The sequence below is a fragment of the Mchenga conophoros genome, linkage group LG1 (genome assembly GCF_057382185.1).
Source record: "Mchenga conophoros isolate Kocher_MC1m ecotype Shallow Benthic linkage group LG1, M_conophoros_male_GT1.1, whole genome shotgun sequence".
Lineage (NCBI taxonomy): Eukaryota > Metazoa > Chordata > Actinopteri > Cichliformes > Cichlidae > Mchenga > Mchenga conophoros.
In genome coordinates, this window is record NC_140526.1 from 478,571 (window position 1) to 497,484 (window position 18,914).

General features: G+C 45.1%; 1 long non-coding RNA gene across 1 annotated transcript; it reads right to left on the reverse strand.

Moving 5' to 3' along the window:
• Positions 1–16,796: 16,796 nt before the first annotated feature.
• LOC146582639 (uncharacterized) lies at positions 16,797–17,716 on the reverse strand. Its single transcript, XR_014892076.1, has 2 exons — positions 17,637–17,716; positions 16,797–17,054 (listed from the first exon to the last, which is right to left on the reverse strand). It is a non-coding gene; the product is annotated as an uncharacterized LOC146582639 (long non-coding RNA).
• Between the last annotated feature and the right edge of the window lie 1,198 nt (positions 17,717–18,914).

Sequence of the window (18,914 nt, forward strand, 5' to 3'; positions counted from 1 at the left end):
TACAATATTAAAACATTAAAAAGATAAAACACAACAAAAACATGCACAACAAAAAACCTAGGTAACTTGTCTCTCTCCACCCCGTGACATACAGATACAGGGTTAATGATGGCCTCTATAGCAAAAGGGCCGATGAATTGGTGTGAAAGTTTCTTGGATTTGGCCCTTAGTGGCACAAAGCGAGTAGACAGCCATACCTGTTGTCCCACAGCATACTCCGGGGCAGGTGTCCGACGGCTGTCCGCGAGCGTCTTCCTCCGTTCTTTGGTCTGGAGCAGGGCGGCCCGAGTCATATGCCAAGCCCGGCAGCACCTCCGGAACGGTGTGTTCACCTTCATTGGTGGGAAGCAGAGGCGGTTGGTACCCCAAGGATGCTTCAAAGGGGGACTTGCCGTGGCAGTGAAGGTGTGGCTGTTGTGCACGTACTCTATCCACAGAAGCTGTTCACTCCAGAGCACTGGTTATGGGATGCGACGCAGCAGAGGGCAGCCTCAAGCTCCTGATTTGCTCGCTCGGTTTGTCCATTTGTCATGTGTTGTGGGAGTATCTGGTCAGGTGTGGTGCAGGTTCCTGTTGCCCATCCCTGGGGTGGAGTTGGCCAGCTCATCACCTGCTTCCAATTTCCGGGCATCCATCTGGAGGGTTTTTAAGCCAGCGCTGCCTGCCACTCCTCCCCAGTTCATCCTGCTACCAGTAGTGGTAAACTTGCCCCCACTCTGTTTGCCATCTGTCTCCCTGGATCTTGGATTAACGTGTTCTCTGTCTCCAGTGTTCTCCAGTGTTCTCCAGATACATCACCCGTCGTGCTCATCAGCAGCGCTGGTTGTGTTTTTACTCTGTTCTCCAGTCTACCTAGAACCCTAGGACTACATACTCACCATCTCCTTGGCCTGCCCTCCTGCCCTCCTGCCTGTGCTTCAATGGTGGATCTCTCTCCCCTGGACACCCTGGAACCTGGACCAGCTTCCCCGCACTCTCAGCCATCCATGGAATGCTCCCACGGCAACCCCTCCCCTGCCTAATAGCCGGTATTTCCAAGTAAGCACAAGACTCTCCACTAGTACCACTCACCTCAGCCCTTTAATTGTTTCCCAGATCAGTAAAACCTCTCTCCTGTGTTTGCAGAAGTTCCTGCCCGTGTTCTCCTTGTGTTCCACGTCCATTTCTCCATCCTCTGGTCTCCCTCAGTTCCTGCGTATAGTTTCTGTTAGCTTTGCTTAAGTACTTTTTCCCTTCAATAAAATTCTACATAGTTTGAGCAATTGAGTCTGCTCTTGAGTCCACAGCATTTTTGTTTGTGTCACATTACTCTGTGGGTGAAGCTGCAGTTTCCGATTTGGGGGTACGGGCCACTCCACCACTGCTTTCACCTTCTCCGGGTCGGTCCGCACGCGCCCGATCTTTACAAAAACCTCCCGTAAGTCATGGTAAATCCTTGGGACCGCTGAAAGGTCCAGAGGGTCGAGTGGCACAGTCATGGGCTATAAGGAGATGGGGGCAGTGGGGGCCCGGAGGCAATGCATGTGGCAGTTGACACTCCATCCCATTACTTTCCCTTTCTCCCAGTCAATATGAGGATTATGAAGCACTAACCAGGAGTGGCCCAACACTAGTGCAGTGAGCGGTGCTTTAAACGCAAAAAAACAAATTCTCTCCGTGTGATTGCCCAAAAGAGAGAGAGAGAGAGGCTCAGACACATGGGTTATGTCGGGTAGGCGCTGACCTGATAGTGCGTGAACATGGAGTGGGTTGGCCAGTGTCTCTAGGGTGATATTTAATTTAGCGGCAAGGGAAGTGGCAATGAAATTTCGCTTTCCACCGGAGTCGACGAGCAGAGAAATGGGAGGGAGTCTGAACGCATAATTTAGCTGGTAAGAGGAGTCTGGGGAGAGTGTTATTACTTGATAGATCGCCCACCAATATTCTCTCCATTACTAGTGGGCGCGCCCTTTTGCCAGTGCCGGGCAGGAGGAAACCAAGTGGCCCTTGCAGATGCAATAAATGCACTCAACTGATTAAGACAGATAGGTTAAGCTGGATCATAGATTTACACACGAAAACTTTACTGAGGCTAGAGGCTCACTAACGTGTCTCACACAATCATCTAGCAATGAGACTGCGTCCCGACCTTAAATGACAAGCACATGATGGACAACACGTGTGTGTGCCAAGGGTGGGAGCCCGCAGTGAGCTCCGCCCAGGCGGAGAGGTGAGAGAGAGAGTAAACAAAAACACATGTAGCCTTGCGGGGCTGGCCGGGCAGACACGGGGACCCTGACAAAAACTATATATTGTGTCAGAGTATTCTTAAGTTTTTCAGGCCTTTCTGGTCTGTCAGTACAGTGAGAGCTTGGTTCAGCAATAAGTCAGAGTGGGCTGACAGGGCTGCCTTTTGTCACTGATTATTTTGATTATATTCAAAGACAGAATTTCTAGGTGCAGCTAAGGTGTGAAGAATAGAGGGTTTGATGGTTTCAGGATCTCATCTCCTCTTTTTTGCATGTATGCTTGAGAGATGAGATCTCTGGATTTGTGTTCATTTAATTTCAATTCAGTACAATGTAATCTTTACTCGAAATGATCGAAAGCTAAGTGATACAAGATCAAAGGATGGCACATTCAAGATTTATCAAAGAAAATTGAAATGAAAATCTAAGTTATGTATAATATATGTAATGTCTTTAGATAACATTGTAAATAATAATGCTTTATGAAAAAGTTTTATTTGCTCTCACACTAAATTATTGCCCCATTTCCCGATCACCCCAGTAGTCCATAGAATGATGGTTAAACTACCACTAAGTGTTAGAATATAGTCATTTTTAATAATATCACTAAAAACTGTCATGGACTGCGGTGGGAGACCATGGAGTAGCACTTAAAAAATCAAACTTGCGATTGCTGAGCTTACCGTCATTTCTTTAACAATTCAACAATAAAAGTTGAGTTGCCCCATAAATTCAAATACATTAAAGGTTTCAACTAATCCTTTAACGTTTTGGAGCAAAAGTTGGTCTCAGATGAAATTTATTGCTGGCAAAATGAATGAATTCAAGTTTTTTTTTTTGTTTTTTTTTTTGTTTTTTTTCTAAATGACATCAGAAACAGCAGTATGCGACATTACGTGATGGCAGAGCTTCAGTTCATCCTTTGTCATTTTTTTTTTTTTTTTTTTTTTTTTTAATAAATAGGACAGGGGGAATGAATGAGAGAGAGAGGGGGAGAGAAAGAAAGAAAACCAAAGGGGAGAAGAGACGGTGAGAAGGGGGGGGAAGAGAGAGAAAAAAAAAAAAAGAACTCCTGGGTCACCTGTATGGAGAAAAAAAAACAAACAAACAGAGGAGACAGCAAACAACAAAGAGCAACATAATAATAGAGAAAACAAAGCACCATCACAATAAACTAGCTAGTCATAGATATCAATATTTACTAAATAATAAACGATATTGTGCAGCACGCAAGATAGACAGCGCACAGTGTGCTTTGAGGCAGCAGCCAAGAAAGCTTTAGTCCGCGTCTGTGAATACCCATGTGTGCATACCTGTGTGGATCAGCATGCTTGCATTCCAAAGGTTTCTCCATGTAATGATCTGCTAGGGAGTGTGGGGGGGCCACAGCCCCGTCCTCCAGGATGTGAAGTGGGTATGGAGGAGATCAAAACTCCAGACATCCAGAGGCCCCCAGAACACAAGAGACCATGGAAGACCAACAGAGGGGCAGCCGCGCCACTGTCCCAGTAAGAGCTGAGGAGAGTCCCAGATGAGGGCTCGCCCAGCAGCCGCGGAGCAGAAGTCAGGGGGAGTTGCAGTGACGCGCCCGTGAGCTCCGCCGGCCCCCAGCTGTGCCTGAGTGACCGAGCCCCAGGCCGAGAGGCCGGGGGCACCCCACCTCCAAAGGGGCCCGAGCGAGCCCCAGGCCCCAGGCCCCGACAAGCGGCCGCCAAGGAGTGAGCCGGTGTGTACCCGGACGCCCACCCCCAGACACAAAGAACCACCAACACACCGACACCTGAGGGAGTCCGCCACCGGCAGGGGAAGTGGTGGTGGGTGGAGATAGGCCTCCAAACCTTGGAGGGCCTGAGGTGTCCCCAGAGAGGTGGCGTCTGATACCCAACCTGACATATAGACACAGACATACAGGCACACACAGACACAAACATCCATTCCCACCCTCATGCTCTCATATGCACTCACTCCACACTCAACCAACGTGGAGACAGACATAAAGAGACGCTGTACACACAATCACACTCCCCAAGCGTACTCTACAAACCGGGTCTAGGTACCCTTGCCCCTGGAGGGGGGAATTGCACTCAAGCTTCAACTCAAGTTTTACATGAGTTGAAGCTGTTGGCGCCTTTCTGTACCTGAGCACGCATGTGCATCTCATATTTTTGGATACTACGGGGTCTACTTTGCACTTTTGCAAGGACTGAAAGCCACCTGGCCGTCTGCCTTAATGCAAACACGAGGCTTTTTACCCCAGGAGCTGGATGCAGCTAAGGTCGTTCATCTCAACTTCCTTAAGGCAAGTAATGTTTCTTTTATTGTCTATTTATATGTGTTTACTACATCATTTAAGAGTCCCCCTAGACTGTTTGACTCAATCGTGCTGCTTGAATGCCCTCGTGAGCAACTTGAATGTTTTCCATCATAAAATAGTGCTATAAAGTTTTGGTATAAAAATCGCCATGTCACAAAACAATGAAAATCCGACAAACATCCCTACCAAACAGGCGCGCTCATGTCTGACAAGCCTCCGCGACACCCCTTACGTGTATTTCATGAAGTGCAGGCTGTGGCCGCCATACCACCGAACGAAAAAAATTCTACCATTTCAACCTGGGTCGAAAGTGCGGACTTCAAATTCAAATTCAAATTTTATTTGTCACACACACAACCATACAAAGTATGACATGAGGTGAAATGCTGTAGCTGTGCAATGCAATGCCCGACCATTAAATGACAGTGGTTTTACAGTATTTACAATTTACAGGTTATACAAAATTTACAGATTTAGCAAATAGCAGAAAGAGATTATAAATTATAGGAAGTGTGCATGAAGAAAAACCAGAGTGCGTGTGGTGATGTGATGTGTGTGAGAGTCCAGTCCTACACCTGGTTCAGGGCCCAAATAGCCTGGGGGAAGAAGCTCCTCATTCTCTCTGTTTTGGCCTTAAGGGAGCGGAAGCGCTTCCCAGACCTCAACAGTGAGAAGAGTCCATTGTTGGGATGGGAGAGGTCCATCATAATCTTCCTAGCTTTGGTCTGGCAACGATGGTGTAGATGGACAGCAGGTCAGAGAGCTCTGATTGAATGATGCATTCGGCTGAGCGCACCACTCTTTGCAGATCTCGTCTGTCCTGCTTGGTACTGTTCCCAAACCAGGTGCAGATGTTTCCCGTCAGGACGCTCTCGATGGTGTAGGAGTAAAAGTTCTTGAGCACCTTCAGTGGCAGATGGAAGTCTCTAAGTCTTCTGAGGAAGAAGAGACGCTGACGGGCTTTCTTAACCAGGGTGTTGATGTGACAGGACCATGACAGGTCCTGAGTGATGTGGACACCCAGGTATCAGAAACTGTCCACTCTAGAACTGTCACTAGAAAGTTTGACTCTATCACCCCTGTTCTGAAAAATTTACACTGGCTTCCTATCAAATATCGAATTGATTTTAAAATTCTATTGTTTACTTATAAAATTTTAAACAATATGGCACCTGACTACTTAGCTGATCTCCTCTGTCTGTACAGCCCTCAGAGAGCACTAAGATCATCGGGCCAACTGCTCTTGGTGCAACCTAGGTCTCGGCTGAAGACCAGAGGAGACCGTGCCTTTGCCGTTGCTGCACCCAGGCTATGGATTACTCTCCCTCTTCATATTCGCGCGTCAGATTCCATTCAGTCTTTTAAATCACGTTTAAAAACGTATTTGTTTGATCTGGCATTTAAGGCGAATTAGGGTAATTTACATCTGGCTCTGTATTTAGATTATGTAATTATCTTATATTTTATATATTTGTAATTTATATTTTATTGTGATTTTATTTGTACTGCGATTTTACTGGAAAGCACTTTGGTGTACTTCGGTCTTAAAAATGTGCTATATAAATAAATTTTGATTGATTGATTGATTGAATGATGGACTGTTTGAAGCACGTGGGAACCGTTGCTTGGGCCAGGGAGAGGTTGAAGATCTCCGTGAACACCGGTGCTAGCTGGTCAGCGCAGGCTCTCAGGACCTGGCCAGGGATTGCATCTGGTCCTGCTGCCTTCCTGGTGTTCACCCTCCTGAAGGTGTTCCTTACGGCATGCTCTGTGATGATGAATGCATTGTCTTCACTGATGCACTCCGAGCGCGCACAGCCGTTTGTTGTTTTAATTGCTGCGGCGTTGAAGCGAGCGTAAAACGTGTTCAGCTCATCAGCCAGTGAAGCGTCAGGATTCATCATTGAAGACGCTGGTCGTTTATAGTCCGTTATTGTCCGCAGTCCTTTCCACAGGCTCCTAGAGTCGCACTGTCGTAGCTGTGACTCTAGTTTTGTCATGGTCCTGGGTCGTTGACCCAGCGTTTTGTGTTTATTCTGATTTTGTATTAGTTTAGGGTTGAACCTGAAGCTTGGTGTATATTCAGCCCTACCTGTGTCTGTCCTTGGTGCTCTGTTCATGTCCCCGTGTTGTGTTGTAAATCAGTCTGTGTCATGGTCCTGGGTCGTTGACCCAGCGTTTTGTGTTTATTCTGATCTGTATTAGTTTAGGGTTAACCTGAAGTTTGGTGTATTGTCAGCCCTACCTGTGTCTGTCCTTGGTGCTCTGTTCATGTCCCCGTGTTGTGTTGTACATCAGTCTGTTTCCTTGTATAGGTCCATATTACCGGAGACGAGCCCTTCATTGTAGGCAGCGGTGCATGATCTCAGAGCGTCGCGGATGTTTTTATCCACCCACGGCTTCTGGTTGGGAAACGTTCGGATGATAGTTCTTTCTGCTGTGTCGGCCGCTAGTTTCCCGATAAATCCCACAACCGCTTCTGTAAACATGTTGATGTCATCAGAGCTGCGCCGAAACATGTCCCCGGTCTGCGTCATCCAGTGCGTCCTGCAGCGCGGTCACTGATTGGTCCGTCCAGCGAGCGACCTCCCTCCTGATTGGTGGTTGCTGCTTTAGCCTTTGTTTGTAAGCAGGCATGGTCCGATTTTCCAAATGCCGGCAGGGGCTGAACCTTGTAACAGTTCTTTAACGGGGTGTAGCGGTTGTCTAATGTCCTAGTGCCCCGGGTGGGGCAGTTGATGTGCTGGTGATGGTTGTGAAACGTCCGTTTGAGATCCACTCAGTTAAAATCTCCCATAACAATGAATGCGGCATCTTGGTGAAGTGTTTGTTGATGTGTGAGAGCCTCATGCATCTCACATAAGGCAGTGTCCGAGTCCGCGTGAGGCGGAATGTAAACAGTGCAAGCAATGACCGCAGTGAATTCCCGAGGGAGATAGAAAAGGTGACATTTAACGATCAAAAGTTCCAGATTGGGCGAGCAAGAGCGTGTGAGTGGGGAGATATTTGTGCTGTCGCACCTTCTGTTGTTCACCATCAAACACACTCCACCACCTCTTTTCTTCCCCGACTCCATTGTCCTGTCCATGCAATAAACCGGAAACAACCCCACCGGCTGCACGGCGTGCTCTGGTATCTCTGGGTTCAGCCAAGTCTCGGTGAAGCAGAGGAGGTTGCAGTCCCAAATGTCTCTTTGGAACTTAGTTCTGGCTCTGAGGTCATCAAGCTTGTTCTCGATGGATTGAACATTGGCTAGCAGGATACTGAGCATGGATGCGCGGTGTGCGCGAGCCCGTAGCCTGTTCCTGATGCCGGCTCGTTTCCCTCAAGGCCGTTGCTTAGGGTTGCGTCCTTTGTTCTCTCTCAGGATCTCCTTTGGCCAGGTTGGGTCCGGAGTTAAACATGGTGAAATGTTCGTGTATTGTAGACCAATAGAAACCAGAGTGTCTCTACTGTAGCGAATTTGTGTGTTTTGCATGATGCCCATGCAAGATTATGGCAGATATAGCAAAAAGTGACGAAAAAAGAAAAAAAGTGGAAAAGTTGGGGCAGAGCATCAAGCACGGCAGCCTAACTCACCGGTGCCATCTTAGACTTCAAACTATACACCAGTTTTCGAATTGTGTTGATGGGCCACGTAAAACCAGAGTTAAGATAAAAAAAATACACGCGCCGTTTTTTTTTCTGAACAAAACAGTGGTGTTTACAGCGGGATGAACGGTAAAAGCTGCGTTTTCTACGGACAAGGATAGCAAACACTCTCCGCTTGCGAGTAAAAAAAAATAAAAGAAAGAAACACCCCTTCCCTATTGGTGTTAGAGTTTACCATGTCAGCCAATCCAAAAAATTAAATGGCAACATGTGGCACTTGGTTGTTTAGGGAGAGGGGGAAGTTTTAGGAGCGACACCCGCGACAGAAAGCGGGCGAGCGAAAGAAAGAGAGAGAGTGAGTCTTCATGTGAGACATTAGTGACGTTTAGCGTGTTTGGAGGCTGTAGTTAGTTTGTTGTGTAGTTGTTGTCTTGTATTGTATGTCAGTTATACTGCTGAATGTCACATTTGCTCCAAAAAAGCCATCAAAGGCAGATTCCAGTGTAAACCTGTTCCCACATGGAAAACAGGACCTCCTGCTGTCAGACCTGCAGGGTTTAGGCCTGTGCTGCTCTCCTCTATCTTATATTGAACACAAACTATTATTTTGGACTGGCACAAATAATTTGTGTGTACACCTCTCAATTTTAAATACACCTCTCAATTTAAAATACACGTAGACATTGAGGGCTACCAGGAGGGACCATGCGCTTACCTGCTGCTCTCTGGCAGGTAGCTCCAAGCCCTCCTGGGTTTTAAATGCACCTTAGAACACACATGCATCAACATTACAATGAGCGGGTAGAGGGAGGTTCGGAGTCTTCTCTCACCCCCGTTCTCTGCGACCTGCTGGAGCAGGGGGGCTAGGACTAGGAGGAGGAGTTGGCCGTCCGACTGCGGTCTGGAGTGTGGAGCCTTCCTGCTGCTGCGGAGTCGGGGCGGTCTGCCTCCCCCCACCGCAGGGAAAAGGGAAACACCACCTGGGTCTGGGTGCAGTTCCCCCCTCCAGGGGCGGGGGCACCTAGACCCGGTTTGTAGAGTACGCTTGGGGAGTGTGATCGTGTGTACAACGTCTCTTTATGTCTGTCTCCACGTTGGTTGAGTGTGGAGTAAGTGCATATGAGAGCATGAGGGTGGGAATGGATGTTTGTATCTGTGTGTGCCTGTATGTCTGTGTCTATATGTCAGGTTGGGTGTCAGGCGCCACCTCTCTGGGGACATCTCAGGCCCTCCAAGGTTTGGAGGCCTATCTCCCCCTACCACCACTTCCCCTGCCAGTGGCGGACCCCCTCAGACATCGGTGCGTTGGTGGTTCTTTGTGTCCGGGGATGGGCGTCCAGGTACACACCGGCTCACTCCTTGGCGGCCGCTTATCGGGGCCTCTCGGCCTGGGGCTCGGTCACTCAGGCGCAGCTGGCTGCCGGCGGAGCTCACGGGCGCGTCACTGCAACTCCCCCTGGCTTCTGCTCCGCGGCTGCTGAGTGAGCCCTCATCTGGGACTCTCCTCAGCTCTTTCCGGGACAGTGGCGCAGCTGCCCCTCTGTTGGTCTTCCTTGGTCTCTTGTGTTCTGGGGGCCTCTGGATGTCTGGAGATTTGATCTCCTCCACACCTGCTTCACGCCCTGGAGGACGGGGCTGTGGCCCCCCCACACCCTCTAGCAGATTATTACATGAAGGAACCTTTTAAAAAAACAAAAAACAAGCGCGTCCATGCTCACAGGTGTACACACGGGTGATCACACCCACAAACTACACCCTTTTTGGCTCCTACCTCAAAGCACACTGTGTTCTGTTGATCTTATGTGCTGCACAATAATGTTTAACATTTAGTATTTACTGTCATATTCCCATATATCATTGTGATGTTGTTTATTCTATTACTCTTGTTCTCTTCTGCTTGCTTTCTTTTTTCTTTCTCAGCAGGTGATCCAGGTGATTGATATATGCATTTTTTTTCTCTGCCCGTTCTGTTGGTTTTTGTCTTTTGCCCTTCTCCCCCGTCCCTCTTCTCAGCTGTTTCTCTTTCCCTCTTTCTTTCTCCCCTTCTTTCCCCCAGTCAAGTCTGTCCCGTATTCAGTAAGTGAAAATAAAATAAACAATAAAAGGTGAATCAAATGGACCATTACGGCAAGGCTGGGATGGTCAGTTTGGTAAAGTAAATCCGTTGGGCATCTTTCTTTGCCTTTAGACAACAATTCTGATGGCAAAAGAGCCAAACGGGACAGGCCAAAAAAAAAACAAAAAAACAAAAAATAATAAAAATAAAAAATAATAATTTGTGTGCCTTCTTATTTAATGCAGCACACCTGATTGTTCTGTAAATAGTTTTAAATGGTTATTTAAAAAACGCCTGAGGCCTTTGGCTGCATTTTTAGGTACATAGTACCATATAACTTTGTTGTTTGCAAAACTTGTGCATGAACCTGAAGTTCCCAATGTAACAAAATATACTTTATTAAATATTTACTAAATTTATATAAAAATTGTTAGTTTTCAAAAAGTGTGTTCTCCTGAATGGGATTATAGGCTAACAAGCAGCGCTGTGTGGTTGGCAGATGGAAGTTCATGACGGACAGTTCAACTCTCATCCCACTCATGCCACTTTTTGTTATAAATGTTGTCATAAGTGTGCTACATTGGTTGTGCATCAAAATTACTTTAAAAAAAGGACAAAACCATGAGCAATTATCTCAAATAACTAATTTTAACATCTTATTTCTGAAAGCTGTATTTTTTAGCAACAACACTTAATGTGTGTGTGTTTTTTGTTTGTTTTTTTAAATGGTAGGTTCATAAATGAGGCTGAGTCTTATTTGCATCAATGAACCATCAGTTTGGAAGGGTTACCGATATTTGTTCGCGATGACGAGACCAAACTCTTCTTAACATGTCTGAGTAGATTTGCATACTCACCAATCTTCAGTTTTGGTTTACAGAGACTTATATGTACTGTTGTTAATTTTGCATAGGATACAGATCCAGTTGAGTGGGCAACCCTCACTGTTCTGGAGGACTACGTGGGACCCAACTTGCAGTCCACAGTGGTCAACACTGCCATTGTTTTGGAAGAGAACATAATTCTTGATGATCTGTGAGTGTGAAGAGGACTCTCCATTTACATGCACAATTTGGAGTCTATTAGATAGATATGATACAAACCACTGCAGTGCAGTACCTGTAATACCTACAGCATATTCTAATCGCTCTAATAGGTTATTATGGTCAACAGTATCGAATGCTGCACTAAGGTCTAGCAGGACAAGCACAGAGATGAGTCCACTGTCAGAGGCCATAAGAAGATCATTTGTAACCTTCACTAAAGCTTTTTTCTGTGCTGTGATGAGCTCTGAAACCTCACAGAAACTCTTCAAATAAACCATTCCTGTCACGGTCCTGGGTCTCCTGACCCAACATTTTTAGTTTTTTGTGATGTTTGTATTATTGTACTTGTGTGAGTTATTCTATGGTTTCTAGTTTCGATCCCTTGCCCTTCATGTTTCTGTGTCCCCTCTGTTCTGTGTAAGTCTGTGTCTGCATGTTTGAGTTCCCCTCTGTGTCTCTCGGTTCTTACGGTGTGTTCACACCGAACGCGATGGAGGCGAACAAAACGCCCCAAACGCCCCTAATTTGACGCGTGCACATTCGCGTCTTAACGCGTGTCCAAGAAAAATCCATCACGCGTCAAAATATGATATTTTGACGTGCGTGAACCGGAAATGTGGGAGGAATGTGGGAGGAAGTTGTGCCAGACCGGTATCTTTGCAAGATGGCAGCTGTCGAGCTAGCGCTTGAAGAGAGAGTCTCCCTTCTCTATTTACTGTGGAGAGCAGAGCAGCGGCGTAAAAGACGTCCTCGCCATACCTGGGTCCATCAGGTCCTCCAGACGCGTGAGCAGTTTGGTGAGTTTCACCATTTGCAACAGGAGCTGCGCTTGGATGACGGCAGATTCCAGCGATATCATCGTCTGTCACTCGGCCAGTTTGAGGACCTGCTTTCCCGTGTCGGTCCCAGCATCGCCCGCCTAGACACCAATTACAGGCGCTCAATCCCACCTGCAGAGCACCTGTCCATCTGCCTGCGGTTAGTAAAAGTGTTTAATACAGTAGTCCTTTATTGATACCTGTGCTAATATATGCTAAACCATCCATTTATACACTGCTAATATGGATGTGCTATGCTAAAAGTGAATGCTGTCGGCGTTTACTGATAGCAAACTGGTACGAGATGACTGTTTATAATATTTCTAGTGATACTCGAAAGGTCTCATCAAGTCCCGATTTATTTCACTTTATGCTGTTAACAGTGTTTGAATGATAGCGTGGCTGTGGTGTCATAGGTATGCTCTCGGTGTTTGCTGATATCAAACTGGTATTAGGACCACTGTGGGTTAATCTTTGCAGTGATACTCACTCCTTTTTGTTTATTTAGACTTGGTTTAATTCTGGGATAGTTGAATATTTGTATATAATCACCGCAGACTGTTTCAGATTATATCTAATATATATCATGTAATTATCCTTATAATTGCAAAATGTTTAATGTAAGATTTATGTTTTGGAATTTGTAATTTTGGAATTTCTATAATGTATTTTGTAACTGCAGTACACATAATACTCATTTTAAACAATTTTGTCCAGGTTCCTTGCCACCGGGGACTCCTTCAGGACCATCGCGTTCAGTTTTCGAGTCGGTGTGTCCACGGTGAGCCAGATCATCCCCCAGGTAGCGACGGCCATCTGGGACTGTCTAGTGGACGATTTCATGGCTGTGCCTTCAACTGAAGACTGGCAGTCCATCGCAGAGGGATTCCAGGAGCGCTGGAACTTCCCTCTCTGCTGTGGAGCTCTGGATGGGAAGCACGTCCAGACGAACCCCCCAACTCAGGATCCATGTTCCACAACTACAAGGGAACTTTTTCCATTGTTCTCTTTGCGGTTGTGGATACAGAGCATCGCTTCCGCGTCATTGATGTTGGGGGGTACGGGAGGACCAGCGATGGTGGTATTCTGGCCAACTCCATCTTTGGTCAGGCTCTTCGGGCTGGGACTCTCCATCTGCCTCCTGACCAGCCTCTACCTGGTGGAGAACACCGTGGAGCCCAGCCCCATGTCTTTGTGGCTGATGAAGCGTTCCCGCTGCGGCGTGAGCTCATGAGACCTTTCCCTGGACGCCTCCTCCCTTTAGGGAAGAGGATCTTTAACTATCGCCTTTCCAGGGCCAGGATGATAGTGGAAGGTGCCTTCGGTATCCTCTCCTCACAGTGGAGGTTGTATCGGCGCACCATGGAGCTCCGTCCTGAAATTGCGGAGAAGTGTGTGAAGGCAACGTGTGTTCTGGACGAGAGAGGGGCACCTGCTGTGAGGGGTGTGACACCTGCTGTGGTGGAGCCGTTGCAAGGCCTGGGTCGTATGGCAGCAAACAACTCCTCCAGAGAGGCTGTCCTGGTGAGGGAGAAGTTCATGGCTCACTTATCGGCAGAGGGAGGTGTGTCTTGGCAACCAAAGGAGTAGCCTGTTTGAAGTCTGAGTGACTTCCCCACAACGGCTCTTTTAAGAGCCACCCACAAACCTCTAAAGAGTGTTCCTGTCTTTTTAAAATTTTCTTAATAAATGGAGCTCTACTCCAAAATAAACTAACCTCTATTTACTCTCTTAATAACTTGTCTTCACTATGTTCCTATATACAGTGTGGTGCAAATGTTTGGGCAACCTTATCAATGGTCATTAGTTTCCTGTATGAATCGCTGTTACAGTAAAAAATGTCACTTACATATATCATATAGGAGACACACACATTGACATACACTACATATTTATGTTATTTCTCTTTTTTTGTGTTGCCAATTTATGCACCTGCTTGATTTAGTTTAAACAGTTATTGCACACTTTTTGTAAATCCAGTGAACTTCATTTCACTTCTCAAATATCACTGTGTCTCCCATATGATGTATTCAACTGACAATTTTTATTGTGACAAACAACGATTTGTACAGGAAAATAATTACTTTTCACAATGTTGCCCAAACTTTTGCATCCCACTGTATTAGTATGTTTTGTTATTTGTGTAATGTGAATTAAATTCTACTTGTGTCAAGTCGAGTGCCAATATTTGCTGTGTAGTAGAACAGAGACATTTGTCATTATAAATGTTTATTTGATAAAATATATAAATTCAGTAACAAAAAGATTCAACATAAATATATGAAATTTAACTATTTACAGAGAGACAGGAATAAAAAGGACCCAGCTTGGAGTGGAAGAGCCTCAGGGAGAAGGAGGAGAAAAATAAGAACATTGTTTCTGCCCTGGAGAGCTGCTGCCTCATCAGAAAACTACTGATCATTATGCTCCAATGTTTCCAAATTTAACACAGCTGTGCTGTTTTCAAAAACTAATTTATAAATTTGAAATTTCACGAATTCTCGTGTCTGAGGCGGCATGCTCTCCAGAGCAGGAACAAGGCTGAGGAGGAAATGTTTAACACTATTGTGTTAAACGCTGAATTGTTGATTACAGTTCAGCGTTTAACACAATAGTTCCCTGCAGACTGTTCACAAAGCTGAGGGATCTGGGACTTAACAGCCGTCTGTGTGCATGGGTGTTGGACTTCCTCACTGGCAGAACTCAGGTGGTGAGGGTGGGCAGGTGCTTCTCCAACAGCATCACCATCAACACAGGAGCACCTCAGGGATGTGTCCTCTCGCCACTGCTCTACTCCCTCTACACTTCAGACTGTGTGGCCACCCATGGCTCCAACACCATTGTGAAGTTTGCTGACGACACAGTGGTGTTGGGTGCCATCTCCAACAACGATGAGACGGCCTACATGGATGAAGTGAAGAATCTGGCATCGTGGTGCCAGGACAACCACCTCCAGCTGAACGTCAGCAAGACCAAGGAGCTGGTGGTGGACTTCAGAAGGGGTCAGCACAGAGACTACAAGCCCATTATCATCAATGGAGCTCCAGTGGAGAGGGTGCAGTCCTTCAAGTATCTTGGTGTCCACATCTCCTCAGACCTGACATGGGCTGCCCACATTCAGGTCCAGACCAAAAAGGCTAGGCAGCGCCTGTATCACCTACGACAACTGAGGAAGTTCAGGGTCTCTCCAAAGATCCTCAGGATTTTCTATACAGGCGCTGTGGAGAGCATCCTCACACAGAACATGACATCGTGGTTTGGGAACAGCTGTGTGAAGGACCAAAAAGCTCTAGTACACTACTAGTGTTTTCTACACTAGTAGAAAACAAGATATTATTTCTTTCAAAATGACCATTAAACCTTAGCAACCTTTGTAATATCACAAGACACATTACAATTCTGTTTTTGCACATGTCAAGTTCTACATCTTAATAGTTCACCAGCAAGTCGCTGCCTGCTCCTTGATTTCTAAAGTTCTCTGTGGTTGTGTGTTTAGACGCTGCTGGACTTTCTCTCCTTTTGACTCTCTGTGCTTTCTTCCAAAACTTTCTCTTCTGCCTTTTTTCTCTTTCTCTCAGATCACTGATGTTCTTTATTTTTCCCTCTTTCACTCTATTTCTCCATCTTTACCTTTATGTGAAACTCTTTCTTCAACTCAGGTTGGCTGTTAATTTTTTCTCTCCTTCTTTTTTGATCATCCCTGTTCCTTCTCTTTCGTTCCTCTGACAGCTTCCCCTTTGCTATTCTAGCCTGAAATGTACCATTTTGTAATCACTATAATTTTTCTGAACCTTATGCCTTTTTACATATTAAGGATGAATATTCACAACACAATTATACATTAAGCAATAGAGATGCTATCCAGCCATTAAGTTTGATCATTAGCTGTTTCCAGGTCCAAACTCCGCTGCAGATCCCAAAGTCAAAGGAACTCTGCGGCATCACTGAGTAGTTACATAATACAGAGTTACAAACTGTCTAAATTCTTTCATCTTTAATAAAATGATCAGTGTGGCTCTACCAAGTGTAACATCCAGGCATCCATGAAAACAGAATATATGAAATTTAACAGAGTTAAAGTGAGATTGCTTGTTTCCACCTGAACACGATACACCAGCTCTGCTATCACTTCCAACATAAATAGAGACAGAAAACTAAACAGCAGTGACTATTGTCAGGTTACTGAAGTGGGGCTAGCTGGTATATAGTGACGTGCTACATGATCGCTAGCGACACAGTTGTGTTAGCATAAACACAGTGAAGCTGGAGATGAATGCTAACTTTTTTCCACTTGATAAAAGTTAACGTGCGGGTTCCCGATGGTTAGGCTGACAGTGATCACTGACTGTTTTTAGGGGCTTGTTCAGATGTAATAGAACAAGATAAAAAGCATTGAAACATTTTAACAGCACAACACACAGCAAATCCAGCATGTCCAAATTAACACTGTTGGATTTGATTTCAACACTTTTAAAGTGTCTATATGGGTCCACACCAGAGAGTGTTAATTTAACTCTTTTTGGAGAGTTGGTACGTTAACTCTGATTTAGTGTTAAACACCAAATCTGTCTGGAGTTGATAATTTAACACTTGGTGTTAAGAGTTTATATATTAACTCTCAAAGAGTATTTTAGTTTAACTACGTAAGAGTTATCTTCTAATTCATTCTAAAAAGCGGGAATTTTACTGTTCTGAACTTCTAGAAATTTCTTTTGGAAATAAACATTTACTAAAAAGATGCAATGGTTTTTGAAAAACATTTATTCTAAACTGTGCACCACAATTTCAAAACATTTTCTGAAAGATGAAACAGTATACATGTTCTCACTTTCATTAGAATTTTGTTTATCAAAAGGTCTGACATAGGTGAGCTGGTAAATGCAAATAACAGCATTCTCAACACTTATTTCTTCAATACAATATGCATGTCCTTCATTCATCCCTTTGTGGAACTTCAACGCACTTCTGCTCTCCCCCATATTCCATCTTCACAAGCATATCCTGTGCGGAGATTGAATAAAAATTAGTTGACACTAATTAATGGCACAAATAATCCAGTAAACAATTGCAGCACAGTAAAAAAAAAAAAAAGGAATCCTCTTTGAGCCATTACTTGTGTAAAGTATTTTCCCAAAAGACAAGGACACGGGCAACAGGTAATACTGAACTAAATGTAAAACCGCAACCTTTTTCATTTTTACCATTTGCACAAAACTCTGGAGGGATCTAAATGCTGACGTAGAACCCAGTCAGGACGTCAGCTACTGCTGTTTGCTCTTTTTTTTTTTTATGGGCGATCGTTTTCAGGCTTCAAGTAGCACCATTATACCAACATTTCACATTCTAGACATTGTTTTAGGTGTATTTGACCAAAAGTTTGACTGAAAATTCACATGCAAGCTTTTTTTCAAGGCTGTGGTATTTGCCCGCAAACAATACCTTTCAGCTAGCTAAAACAGAATATTATGCTATCAGCGAGCAACATGGCTAATGCCTTTCACACAGCTTTGTCTCAACTCCAAAGAGCCACAGAAGTAAAAGCTAATAGAAATAATTGAAACAATCTTTGAAAAAATGACTTACCAAGCATGGCAAACAACTCAAATATGTAGAGCAAAATGTTCTGAAACGGCTTCACTTCAGCTTCGATTGGAGCCGTGCTGGGGGCGGAGTTTGTGAATTTACTCTGTTGGTGTCATAGCCCCTGTAGGAGTTCAGAGTTAAGAGGTCAAGAGTTAATGTTTCCATTATAACACCTCCAGATTTGACAGAGAAACACTCATTTTTAACACTCGATTTTAACTACTATCATTTTACACCTCAGAGTTACATTAAAAGAATGTGACTCTACTTAGAGTAAAATTAACTCTACTTTTGCAAGAAGACTATTAACACCAAAACATTTAACACTTTTGAATTTGCTGTGCAGGCTTAATAAACACAGAGTAGTTTGGGCCCGGAAGCAGGATTTATACATCATCACTTAAAGAACAGCTCTCGGGGCACAGCTAGCTCAGTAGATGACACATGATCGGAAGGTTGGGCGTTCAAATCCAACGAACAGCGGCCATCCTGGATTTGTAGCTGCCCACTACATCACTGAGTGAATGGGTTAAATGCAGAGGACTAAGCATTTTCCTACAGGATTAATAATGTATACATAAACAATGAGATTCAAGATAAGACAAATTTGATAATATTTGACACATCTGTGAAGCAGAAATATCAGTAAAATACACAGGAAGTAATATATCTGAAATATTAGTATAAATAACTTAATATCTTTTTATCCACTGCAAACCGTTTTATTCTCCGCGGGAGTTTGCTTCATTCATCCTGGCCGCTGTTTACATCCCGCCAGACGCAGATGCGCAGGCAGCTCAGTGCGCACTCGCGGAGCAGATTCTCCACACGGAGCGGACATTCCCCGACTCTCTCATCATTGCTCTTGGGGACTTTAACAAAGCCAATCTGAGCCATGAGCTTCCAAAATATAAGCAGTATATTAAATGCCCGACCAGAGAGGAGAGGACATTAGACCACTGTTACAGCACGATCAGCGGGGCCTATCGCGCGGTGCTCCGCGCTTCACTCGGACTTTCTGACCACGTCATGATCCACCTAATCCCCGCGTACAGACAGAGGCTGATGCTCTCCAAACCTGTCGTGAGGACTAAAAAACTGTGGAGCAACGAGGCTGTGGAGGAGCTTTGCATGTGTTTGGAGACCACAGACTGGGACACATTGAAGGCTGCTTCTAACAGCTTGGACGAGTTTACGGACACTGTCACCTCCTATATCCACTTCTGTGAGGACAGCATTGTGCCATCACGCACCAGGGTGAGTTATAACAATGACAAA